Source organism: Danio rerio, chromosome 12, assembly GCF_049306965.1.
Source record: "Danio rerio strain Tuebingen ecotype United States chromosome 12, GRCz12tu, whole genome shotgun sequence".
NCBI classification, from domain to species: domain Eukaryota; kingdom Metazoa; phylum Chordata; class Actinopteri; order Cypriniformes; family Danionidae; genus Danio; species Danio rerio.
In genome coordinates this window covers 46,536,469-46,549,411 of record NC_133187.1, presented here as the reverse complement: position 1 = coordinate 46,549,411, position 12,943 = coordinate 46,536,469, and the positions used below count along the sequence as shown (strand labels likewise).

The following is a 12,943-nucleotide window of genomic DNA, read 5'->3' as shown; positions in this document are numbered from 1 at the left end:
TTACAAAGGCGTTGCCACACCCTAGCAACCATTTACATTACCCTAGCAACCACATAAACACATGAATTTAACAATTTCTCCGCATTTCTTGCTATTTTGCCCAGTTTAGTACCATTTTGTACCCCATCGATTTGCCACGCAAACCCCATTCACATTTCCTTTAGGAAATGTACAATTCTAGTTTTTATTATTCTTCTTCTTCCGTACGTTTTTCGGCGCGTAACTAGTCCCGCAGCTTTCGTCCCAGACCCTTGAAAGTGGGGTCAAATCGTGCGGTCTTATCGGGAATGGTGTGCTATGACTTTTATAAGGGGTGGGGGGTTTTTTGGCCCCGCAGGGGCCAAAAAACCCCCCCAAAAATCCCATAGACATAACATTGAGCCGAACTTTGACGAATCACAGCGCCGAGTGAGAATTTCATAGAAATATGGGATTCACAGCATCTGTAGGGGGTTGCAGCCTAAGTGAGAACATACCTCGCAATGGGGTAAAAGTTGCACCCCTGGGGCTCTAGGACGTCCCAAAGCTCTCCCATTGACTTACATTGTCCCCATTGACTCCCATTCATTTTTCTAGGAGAGCACTAAACGCGCCGCGAAATGGGACGACCTTTAAAGCGTTATAGCGCCAAGTGTGAAATTCGTAGAAATATGGGATTCGCAACATCTGTAGGGGGTTGCAGCCTGTATGAGAACATACCCCAAAAGGGGGTATAAGTTGTACCCCTCGGGAGCTAGGACGTCCCAAAGGGGTCCCCATTGACTTTACATTGCCCATTGACTCCCATTCATTTCTTGACTCACATGTCAATCACAGTACATAGCAGTGTCATACAGACTTTGGGGTTGCCTTACTTGACTGAGGCAACCAATCAGCATCTCAATATGATTTTGAAGCTCACAAGCCACGCCCCCCAAACCATTTAAAGACCCTTGATAACTGCCCCATTGACTTAACATGGGGTGGGATGTCCCATTGCACATCCCATTGACTTCCATTATAAAGGTCACACATCTATAACATTACATAGGAGTGTCATAGAGACATGGGGGTGGGCTCATTGGACTCAGACAACCAATCAGCATCACAATATGATAATGAAGCTCACAAGCCACGCCCCCAAATTGATCCCATAGACTTCTATTATAATTGGGCTAGATGCATATCTTTGCTTAGCAGTGTCCTATTGACTTGGGGGATGGCTCATTAGACTAAGACAACCAATGAGCTTTTCAATATGATAATGAAGCTCACAAGCCACGCCCCCAAACTGGTCCCATAGACTGCCATTATAACTGGCCTACATGCATATCTTTGCTTAGCAGTGTCCTATTGACTTGGGGGATGGCTCATCTGACTCAGACAACCAATGAGCATCTCAATATGATAATGAAGCTCACAGGCCACGCCCCCAAACTGGTCCCATAGACTGCCATTGTAACTGGTCTACATGCATATCTTTGCCTAGCAGTGTCCTATTGACTTGGGGGTTGGCTCATTTGACTTGGACAGCCAACCACATTCAAGTTCACTCTGCAACCTCGCCCATAGCAACAAAACAGAGTACCCTAGCAACCGTTCATCAACAGCTATATCTTAGCATCGGAACATCGTAGAGACTTGGGGATTGGCTCGTTTTAGTCATGCTAGCAAACGGAAGTTCCTATATGCTACACATGCTAGCAGTGACTAGCTACATGCTAATATTGACTAGCCAAGTACTGTAACTTGCTAGAAATGCTTACTAAGTATAAATATTTCATCAGGCATGTATGTGAGGCTTGCCTAATAACCACCCAGGGTACCCAAGCAACTGCCTAGCAACCACCCAAATTACCCTAGCAACCGCCTAGCAACCACCTAGCAACCGCCTAGTAACGCGTTAGTAAGGGCCTAGCGACCACTCAGGACACCCTAGCAACCGCCTAGCAACACCTTAGCAACCACTTAGAATACCCTAGCAACCACCTAGCAACACCTTAGCAACCACCTAGCAACCACTCAGGACACCTTAGCAACCGCCTAGCAACACCTTAGCAACCACCTAGCAACCACTCAGAACACCCTAGCAACTGCCTAGCAACCACTCAGAACACCCTAGCAACCGCCTAGCAACCACTCAGAACACCCTAGCAACCGCCTAGCAACACCTTAGCAACCACCTAGCAACCACTCAGGACACCTTAGCAACCGCCTAGCAACACCTTAGCAACCACCTAGCAACCACTCAGAACACCCTAGCAACCACCTAGCAACACCTTAGCAACCACCTAGCAACCACTCAGGATACCATAGCAACCGCCTAGCAACACCTTAGCAACCACCTAGCAACCACTTAGGACACCCTAGCAACCGCCTAGCAACGCCTTAGCAACCACTTAGAATACCCTAGCAACCACCTAGAAACACCTTAGCAACCACCTAGCAACCACTTAGGACACCCTAGCAACCGCCTAGCAACACCTTAGCAACCACCTAGCAACCACTTAGAACACCCTAGCAACCGCCTAGCAACACCTTAGCAACCACCTAGCAACCACTTAGGACACCTTAGCAACCGCCTAGCAACACCCTAGCAACCATTTACATTACCCTAGCAACCACATAAACACATGAATTTAACCATTTCTCCACATTTACTGCTATTTTGCCCAGTTTAGTACCATTTTGTACCCCATCGATTTGCCACGCAAACCCCATTCACATTTCCTTTAGGAAATGTACAATTCTAGTTATTCTTCTTCTTCTTCTTCTTCCGTACACTTTTTCGGCGCGTAACTAGTCCCGCAGCTTTCGTCCCAGACCCTTGAAAGTGGGCTCAAATCGTGCGGCCTTATCGGGAATGGTGTGCTATGACTTTTATAAGGGGTGGGTGGTTTTGGGGCCCCGCAGGGGCCCCAAAACCACCCCCCAAAACGCATTGACTCAACATTACGCCCAACTTTGACACATTATAGCGCCAACTGTGAAATTCATAGAAATATGGGATTCACATCATCTGTAGGGGGTTGCAGCCTAAGTGAGAACATACCCCGCAAGGGGGTATAAGTTGTACCCCTAGGGCTCTAGGACGTCCCAAAGTTTTCCCATTGACTTACATGGGCCCCATTGACTCCCATTCATTTTTCTAGGAGAGCACTAAACGCGCCGCGAAATGGGACGACCTTTGAGGCGTTATAGCGCCAAGTGTGAAATTCGTAGAAATATGGGATTCGCAACATCTGTAGGGGGTTGCAGCCTGTATGAGAACATACCCCAAAAAGGGGTATAAGTTGTACCCCTGGGGTGCTAGGACGTCCCAAAGGGGTCCCCATTGACTTTACATGGCCCATTGACTCCCATTCATTTCTTGACTCACATGTCAATCACATTACATAGCAGTGTCATACAGACTTGGGGGTTGCCTTACTTGGCTGAGGCAACCAATCAGCATCTCAATATGATTTTGAAGCTCACAAGCCACGCCCCCCCAAACCATTTAAAGACCCTTAATAACTGCCCCATTGACTTAACATGGGGTGGGATGTCCCATTGCACATCCCATTGACTTCCATTATAAAGGTCACACATCTATAACATTACATAGGAGTGTCATAGAGACATGGGGGTGGGCTCATTTGACTCAGGCAACCAATCAGCATCACTATATGATAATGAAGCTCACAAGCCACGCCCCCAAATTGATCCCATAGACTTCTATTATAATTGGGCTAGATGCATATCTTTGCAATGCAGTGTCATATAGGCTTAGGGGTTGGCTCATTGGACTCAGACAACCAATCAGCATCTCAGTATGATAATGAAGCTCACAAGCCACGCCCCCAAACTGGTCCCATAGACTGCCATTATAACTGGCCTACATGCATATCTTTGCTTAGCAGTGTCGTATTGGCTTTGGGGATGGCTCATCTGACTCAGACAACCAATGAGCATCTACATATGATAATGAATCTCACAAGCCACGCCCCCAAATTGATCCCATAGACTGCCATTATAACTGGCCTACATGTATATCTTTGCTTGGCAGTGTCCTATTGACTTGGGGGTTGGCTCATTTGACTTGGACAGCCAACCACATTCAAGTTCACTCTGTAACCTCGCCCATAGCAACAAAACAGAGTACCCTAGCAACCATTCATCAACAGCTCTATCTCAGCATCGGAACATCGTAGAGACTTGGGGATTGGCTCGTTTGACTCATGCTAGCAAACGGAACTTCCTGTATGCTACACATGCTAGCAGGGACTAGCTACATGCTAATATTGACTAGCCAAGTACTGTAACTTGCTAGAAATGCTCACTAAGTATAAATATTTCATCAGGCATGTATGTGAGGCTTGCCTAGTAACCACCCAGGGTACCCTAGCAACTGCCTAGCAACCACCCAAATTACCCTAGCAACCGCCTAGCAACCACCTAGCAACCGCCTAGTAACGCCTTAGTAAGGGCCTAGCGACCACTCAGGACACCCTAGCAACCGCCTAGCAACGCCTTAGCAACCACTCAGAATACCCTAGCAACCACCTAGCAACCACTCAGGACACCCCAGCAACCACCTAGCAACACCTTAGCAACCACCTAGCAACCACTCAGGACACCCTAGCAACCGCCTAGCAACCACTTAGAATACCCTAGCAACCGCCTAGCAACACCTTAGCAACCACCTAGCAACCACTCAGAACACCCTAGCAACCGCCTAGCAACCGCCTAGCAACCATTCAGAACACCCTAGCAACCGCCTAGCAACACCTTAGCAACCACCTAGCAACCACTCAGGACACCCTAGCAACCACCTAGCAACACCTTAGCAACCACCTAGTAACCACTCAGGACACCCTAGCAACCGCCTAGCAACCACTTAGAATACCCTAGCAACCACTTAGGAAACCTTAGCAACCGCCTAGCAACACCTTAGCAACCACCTAGCAACCACTTAGGACACCCTAGCAACCGCCTAGCAACGCCTTAGCAACCACTTAGAATACCCTAGCAACCACCTAGCAACATCTTAGCAACCACCATTTCTTACCTTTCCAGTGCTGTTGCCCAGTTTAGTACCATTTTGTACCCCATCGATTTGCCACGCAAACCCCATTCACATTTCCTTTAGGAAATGTACAATTCTAGTTAATGGGGTTTGCCTTAGGCAAAGTCCATTCTTACTATTGTGGTTTATTATTCTTCTTCTTCTTCTTCTTCTTCCGTACACTTTTTCGGCGCGTAACTAGTCCCGCAGCTTTCGTCCCAGACCCTTGAAAGTGGGCTCAAATCGTGCGGCCTTATCGGGAATGGTGTGCTATGACTTTTGTAAGGGGTGGGTGGTTTTGGGGCCCCGCAGGGGCCCCAAAACCACCCCCCAAAACGCATTGACTCAACATTACGCCCAACTTTGAAAGTTTATAGCGCCAAGTGTGAAATTCATAGAAATATGGGATTCACAGCATCTGTAGGGGGTTGCAGCCTAAGCGAGAACATACCCCGCAAGGGGGTATAAGTTGCACCCCTGGGGCTCTAGGACGTCCCAAAGTGGTCCCCATTGACTTACATGGGCCCCATTGACTCCCATTCATTTTCTAGACACTCGTAGATACTATTCCCGGAAATCGCCGTAGCGCCAACAGGGAAATTCGTAGAGACATGGGATTCGCGACATCTCGAGAGGGTTATAGGAGGCTTCAAACCACACCCCGAAACGCGGTAAATGTTGTACCCCTGGGGAGCTAGGACGTCCCAAAGTCTCCATTGACTTTACATGGAGCCGAACTTTAACCAATCACTGCGTCCATTGTGAATGTCATAGAAATATGGGATTCACAACATCTGTAGGGGGTTGCAGCCTAAGTGAGAACATACCCCGAAAGCGGGTATAGGTCGCACCCCTGGGGCTCTAGGACGTCCCAAAGTGCTCCCCATTGACTTTACATTGCCCATTGACTCCCATTCATTACATTGACTCCCATTATAAATGTCATATGTCAATCACAGTACGTGGCAGTGTCATACTGACTTGGGGGTTGTCTTATTTGACTTAGGCAACCAATCAGCATCTCAATATGATATTTGAGCTCACAAGCCACGCCCCCCCAAACCACTTAAATATTATATAAATATTAATATACTATAACTGCCCCATTGACTTAACATGGGGTGGGACGTCCCATTGCAGATCCCATTGACTTCCATTATAAAGGTCACACATCTATAACATTACATAGGAGTGTCATAGAGACATGGGGGTGGGCTCATTTGACTCAGGCAACCAATCAGCATCACTCTATGATAATGAAGCTCACAAGCCACGCCCCCAAATGGGTCCCATAGACTTCTATTATAATAGGGCTAGATGCATATCTTTGCATTGCAGTGTCATATAGGCTTAGGGGTTGGCTCATTGGACTCAGACAACCAATGAGCTTTTCAATATGATAATGAAGCTCACAAGCCACGCCCCCAAACTGGCCCCATAGACTGCCATTGTAACTGGTCCACATGCATATCTTTGCTTAGCAGTGTCCTATTGACTTGGGGGTTGGCTCATTTGACTTGGACAGCCAACCACATTCAAGTTCACTCTGTAACCTCGCCCATAGCAACAAAAGAGAGTACCCTAGCAACCATTCATCAACAGCTATATCTCAGCATCAGAACATCGTAGACACTTGGGGATTGGCTCGTTTCACCCATGCTAGCAAACGGAACTTCCTATATGCTACACATGCTAGCAGTGACTAGCTACATGCTAATATTGACTAGCCAAGTACTGTAACTTGCTAGAAATGCTTACTAAGTATAAATATTTCATCAGGCATGTATGTGAGGCTTGCCTAGTAACCACCCAGGGTACCCTAGCAACTGCCTAGCAACCACCCAAATTACCCTAGCAACCGCCTAGCAACCACCTAGCAACTGCCTAGTAACGCCTTAGTAAGGGCCTAGCGACCACTCAGGACACCCTAGCAACCGCCTAGCAACGCCTTAGCAACCACTTAGAATACCCTAGCAACCACCTAGCAACGCCTTAGCAACCACCTAGCAACCACTCAGGGCACCCTAGCACTGTTGCTAGCATGATGCTAGCAACTCGATTAGCATGTTGCTAGCATCATGCTAACACGATTAGCATAACGCTAGCTACATGCTAATCATGTTAGCATGATGCTAGCAACTCGATTAGCATGTTGTTAGCATGATGCTAACACGATTAGCATCATGCTAACTACATGCTAATCATATTAGCATGATGCTAGCAAGTCGATTAGCATGTTGCTAGCATGATGCTAACACGATTAGCATTATGCTAGCTACATGCTAATTATGTTAGCATGATGCTAGCAACTCGATTAGCATGTTGTTAGCATGATGCTAACATGATTAGCATCATGCTAGCTACATGCTAATCATATTAGCATGATGCTAGCAAGTCGATTAGCATGTTGCTAGCATGATGCTAACACGATTAGCATCATGCTAGCTACATGCTAATCATGTTAGCATCATGCTAGCAACTCGATTAGCATGTTGTTCTATTGGCCAGTTTAGTACCATTTTGTACCCCATCGATTTGCCACGCAAACCCCATTCACATTTCCTTTAGGAAATGTACAATTCTAGTTAATGGGGTTTGCCTTAGGCAAAGTCCATTCTTACAATTGTGCATGGCTTCTTATTATTATTCTTCTTCCGTGCGTTTTCGGCGCGTAACTAGTCCCGCAGTTTTCGTCCCAGACCCTTGAAAGTGGGCTCAAATCGTGCGGTCTTATCGGGAATGGTGTGCTATGACTTTTATAAGGGGTGGGGGGTTTTTTGGCCCCGCAGGGGCCAAAAAACCACCCCAAAAATCCCATAGACTTAACATTGAGCCGAACTTTGACGAATCACAGCGCCGAGTGTGAATTTCAGAGAAATATGGGATTCACAGCATCTGTAGGGGGTTGCAGCCTAAGTAAGAAAATACCTCGCAAGGGGGTAAAAGTTGCACCCCTGGGGCTCTAGGACGTCCCAAAGTGCTCCCATTGACTAACATGGGCCCCATTGACTCCCATTCATTTTTCTAGAACAGCACTAACGCCCCCGCGAAATGGGACGACCTTTAAAGCGTCATAGCGCCAAGTGTGAAATTCGTAGAAATATGGGATTCGCAACATCTGTAGGGGGTTGCAGCCTGTATGAGAACATACCCCCAAAGGGGGTATAAGTTGTACCCCTGGGGTGCTAGGACGTCCCAAAGGGGTCCCCATTGACTTTACATGGCCCATTGACTCCCATTCATTTCTTGACTCGCATGTCAATCACATTACATAGCAGTGTCATACAGACTTGGGGGTTGCCTTACTTGACTGAGGCAACCAATCAGCATCTCAATATGATTTTGAAGCTCACAAGCCACGCCCCCCCAAACCACTTAAAGACCCTTAATAAGTGCCCCATTGACTTAACATGGGGTGGGATGTCCCATTGCAGATCCCATTGACTTACATTATAAAGGTCACACATCTATAACATTACATAGGAGTGTCATAGAGACATGGGGGTGGGCTCATCTGACTCAGACAACCAATCAGCATCTCAATATGGTAATGAAGCTCACAAGCCACGCCCCCAAACTGGTCCCATAGACTGCCATTATAACTGGCCTACATGTATATCTTTGCTTAGCAGTGTCCTATTGACTTGGGGGATGGCTCATCTGACTCAGACAACCAATGAGCATCTCGATATGATAATGAAGCTCACAAGCCACGCCCCCAAATTGGTCCCATAGACTTCCATTAAAATAGGCCTACATGCATATCTTTGCTTAGCAGTGTCCTATTGACTTGGGGGTTGGCTCATTTGACTTGGACAGCCAACCACATTCAAGTTCACTCTGTAACCTCGCCCATAGCAACAAAACAGAGTACCCTAGCAACCATTCATCAACAGCTATATCTCAGCATCGGAACATCGTAGAGACTTGGGGATTGGCTCGTTTGACTCATGCTAGCAAACGGAACTTCCTGTATGCTACACATGCTAGCAGTGACTAGCTACATGCTAATATTGACTAGCCAAGTACTGTAACTTGCTAGAAATGCTTACTAAGTATAATTATTTCATCAGGCAAGTATATGAGGCTTGCCTACTAACCACCCCGGGTACCCTAGCAACTGCCTAGCAACCACTCAAGTTACCCTAGCAACCACCTAGCAACCACCTAGCAACCGCCTAGTAGCGCCTTAGTAAGGGCCTAGCGACCAATCAGGACACCCTAGCAACCGCCTAGCAACGCCTTAGCAACCACTTAGAATACCCTAGCAACCACCTAGCAACGCCTTAGCAACGACCTAGCAACCACTCAGGACACCCTAGCAACCGCCTAGCAACACCTTAGCAACCACCTAGCAACCACTTAGGACACCCTAGCAACCGCCTAGCAACGCCTTAGCAACCACTTAGAATACCCTAGCAACCACCTAGCAACACCTTAGCAACCACCTAGCAACCACTCAGGACACCCTAGCAACCACCTAGCAACACCTTAGCAACCACCTAGCAACCACTTAGGACACCTTAGCAACCGCCTAGCAACACCTTAGCAACCACCTAGCAACCACTTAGGACACCTTAGCAACCACCTAGCAACACCTTAGCAACCACCTAGCAACCACTCAGAACACCCTAGCAACCGCCTAGCAACACCTTAGCAACCACTTAGCAACCACTCAGGACACCCTAGCAACTGCCTAGCAACACCTTAGCAACCATCTAGCAACCACTCAGGACACCCTAGCAACCGCCTAGCAACACCTTAGCAACCACCTAGCAACCACTCAGGACACCCTAGCAACCGCCTAGCAACACCTTAGCAACCACCTATCAACAACTTAGGACACCTTAGCAACCACCTAGCAACACCTTAGCAACCACCTAGCAACCACTCAGAACACCCTAGCAACCGCCTAGCAACACCTTAGCAACCACTTAGCAACCACTCAGAACACCCTAGCAACCACCTAGCAACCACTCAGGACACCCTAGCAACCGCCTAGCAACATCTTAGCAACCACCATTTCTTACCTTTCCAGTGCTATTGCCCAGTTTAGTACCATTTTGTACCCCATCGATTTGCCACGCAAACCCCATTCACATTTCCTTTAGGAAATGTACAATTCTAGTTAATGGGGTTTGCCATAGGCAAAGTCCATTCTTACTATTGTGGTTTATTAATGGGGTTTGCCATAGGCAAAGTCCATTCTTACTATTGTGCTGGCTTATTATTCTTCTTCTTCCTTCTTCCGTACCATTTTTCGGCGCGTAACTAGTCCCGCAGCTTTCGTCCCAGACCCTTGAAAGTGGGCTCAAATCGTGCGGTCTTATCGGGAATGGTGTGCTATGACTTTTATAAGGGGTGGGGGGTTTTTTGGCCCCGCAGGGGCCAAAAAACCCCCCCAAAAATCCCATAGACTTAACATTGAGCCGAACTTTGACGAATCACAGCGCCGAGTGTGAATTTCATAGAAATATGAGATTCACAGCATCTGTAGGGGGTTGCAGCCTAAATGAGAACATACCTCGCAATGGGGTAAAAGTTGCACCCCTGGGGCTCTAGGACGTCCCAAAGCTCTCCCATTGACTTACATTGTCCCCATTGACTCCCATTCATTTTTCTAGAACAGCACTAACGCCCCCGCGAAATGGGACGACCTTTAAAGCGTTATAGCGCCAAGTGTGAATTTCGTAGAAATATGGGATTCGCAACATCTGTAGGGGGTTGCAGCCTGTATGAGAACATACCCCAAAAGGGGGTATAAGGTTTACCCCTGGGGTGCTAGGACGTCCCAAATGGGTCCCCATTGACTTTACATTGCCCATTGACTCCCATTCATTTCTTGACTCACATGTCAATCACATTACATAGCAGTGTCATACAGACTTGGGGGTTGCCTTACTTGACTGAGGCAACCAATCAGCATCTCAATATGATTTTAAAGCTCACAAGCCACGCCCCCCCAAACCATTTAAAGACCCTTAATAACTGCCCCATTGACTTAACATGGGGTGGGGCGTCCCATTGCACATCCCATTGACTTCCATTATAAAGGTCACACATCTATAACATTACATAGGAGTGTCATAGAGACATGGGGGTGGGCTCATTTGACTCAGGCAACCAATCAGCATCACTATATGATAATGAAGCTCACAAGCCACGCCCCCAAATTGATCCCATAGACTTCTATTATAATTGGGCTAGATGCATATCTTTGCATTGCAGTGTCATACAGGCTTAGGGGTTGGCTCATTGGACCCAGACAACCAATGAGCATCTCAATATGGTAATGAAGCTCACAAGCCACGCCCCCAAACTGGTCCCATAGACTCCCATTATAACTGGCCTACATGCATATCTTTGCTTAGCAGTGTCCTATTGACTTGGGGGATGGCTCATCTGACTTTGACAACCAATGAGCATCTCGATATGATAATGAAGCTCATAAGCCACGCCCCCAAACTGGTCCCATAGACTGCCATTATAACTGCCCTACATGCATATCTTTACATAGCAGTGTCATAGAGACATGGGGGTTGGTTCATTTGACTTGAACAGCCAACCACATTCAAGTTCACTCTGTAACCTCGCCCATAGCAACAAAACAGAGTACCCTAGCAACCGTTCATCAACAGCTATATCTCAGCATCGGAACATCGTAGAGACTTGGGGATTGGCTCGTTTCACTCATGCTAGCAAACGGAACTTCCTGTATGCTACACATGCTAGCAGTGACTAGCTACATGCTAATATTGACTAGCCAAGTACTGTAACTTGCTAGAAATGCTTACTTAGTATAATTATTTCATCAGGCATGTATATGAGGCTTGCCTAGTAACCACCCAGGGTACCCTAGCAACTGCCTAGCAACCACTCAAATTACCTTAGCAACCGCCTAGCAACCACCTAGCAACCGCCTAGTAGCGCCTTAGTAAGGGCCTAGCGACCACTCAGGACACCCTAGCAACCGCCTAGCAACGCCTTAGCAACCACTTAGAATACCCTAGCAACCGCCTAGCAACGCCTTAGCAACCACCTAGCAACCACTCAGGGCACCCTAGCACTGTTGCTAGCATGATGCTAGCAACTCGATTAGCATGTTGCTAGCATCATGCTAACACGATTAGCATAACGCTAGCTACATGCTAATCATGTTAGCATGATGCTAGCAACTCGATTAGCATGTTGTTAGCATGATGCTAACACGATTAGCATCATGCTAGCTACATGCTAATCATATTAGCATGATGCTAGCAAGTCGATTAGCATGTTGTTAGCATCATGCTAACACGATTAGCATCATGCTAGCTACATGCTAATTATGTTAGCATGATGCTAGCAACTCGATTAGCATGTTGTTAGCATGATGCTAATATGATTAGCATCATGCTAGCTACATGCTAATCATATTAGCATGATGCTAGCAAGTCGATTAGCATGCTGCTAGCATGATGCTAACACGATTAGCATCATGCTAGCTACATACTAATCATGTTAGCATCATGCTAGCAACTCGATTAGCATGTTGCTAGCGTGATGTTAACACAATTAGCATCATGCTAGCTGCATGCTAATCATGTTAGCACGATGCTAGCAACTCGATTAGCATGTTGTTCTATTGCCCAGTTTAGTACCATTTTGTACCCCATCGATTTGCCACGCAAACCCCATTCACATTTCCTTTAGGAAATGTACAATTCTAGTTATTCTTCTTCTTCTTCCTTCTTCCGTACCATTTTTCGGCGCGTAACTAGTCCCGCAGCTTTCGTCCCAGACCCTTGAAAGTGGGCTCAAATCGTGCGGTCTTATCGGGAATGGTGTGCTATGACTTTTATAAGGGGTCGGGGGGTTTTTGGCCCCGCAGGGGCCAAAAAACCCCCCCAAAAATCCCATAGACTTAACATTGAGCCGAAT

The 12,943-nt window shown here is 47.0% G+C and overlaps 1 protein-coding gene and 1 long non-coding RNA gene across 5 annotated transcripts in view; one reads left to right on the top strand and one right to left on the bottom strand.

Annotated features, from left to right (window-relative positions):
• dock1 (dedicator of cytokinesis 1) overlaps positions 1-12,943 on the top strand; it is a 525,870-nt gene that overhangs the window by 481,079 nt on the left and 31,848 nt on the right.
• Positions 1-12,943, bottom strand: part of LOC141376881 (uncharacterized) — a 28,729-nt gene that overhangs the window by 11,355 nt on the left and 4,431 nt on the right. The window contains exon 1 of one of the 2 annotated variants that reach the window (XR_012388226.1): positions 2,282-2,376. The exons of the other annotated variant lie outside the window; for it this stretch is intronic. This is a non-coding gene — a long non-coding RNA (uncharacterized lncRNA). Of the gene's footprint in view, positions 1-2,281; positions 2,377-12,943 lie in introns of those variants that run through there. 2 annotated transcript variants of the gene reach the window in all.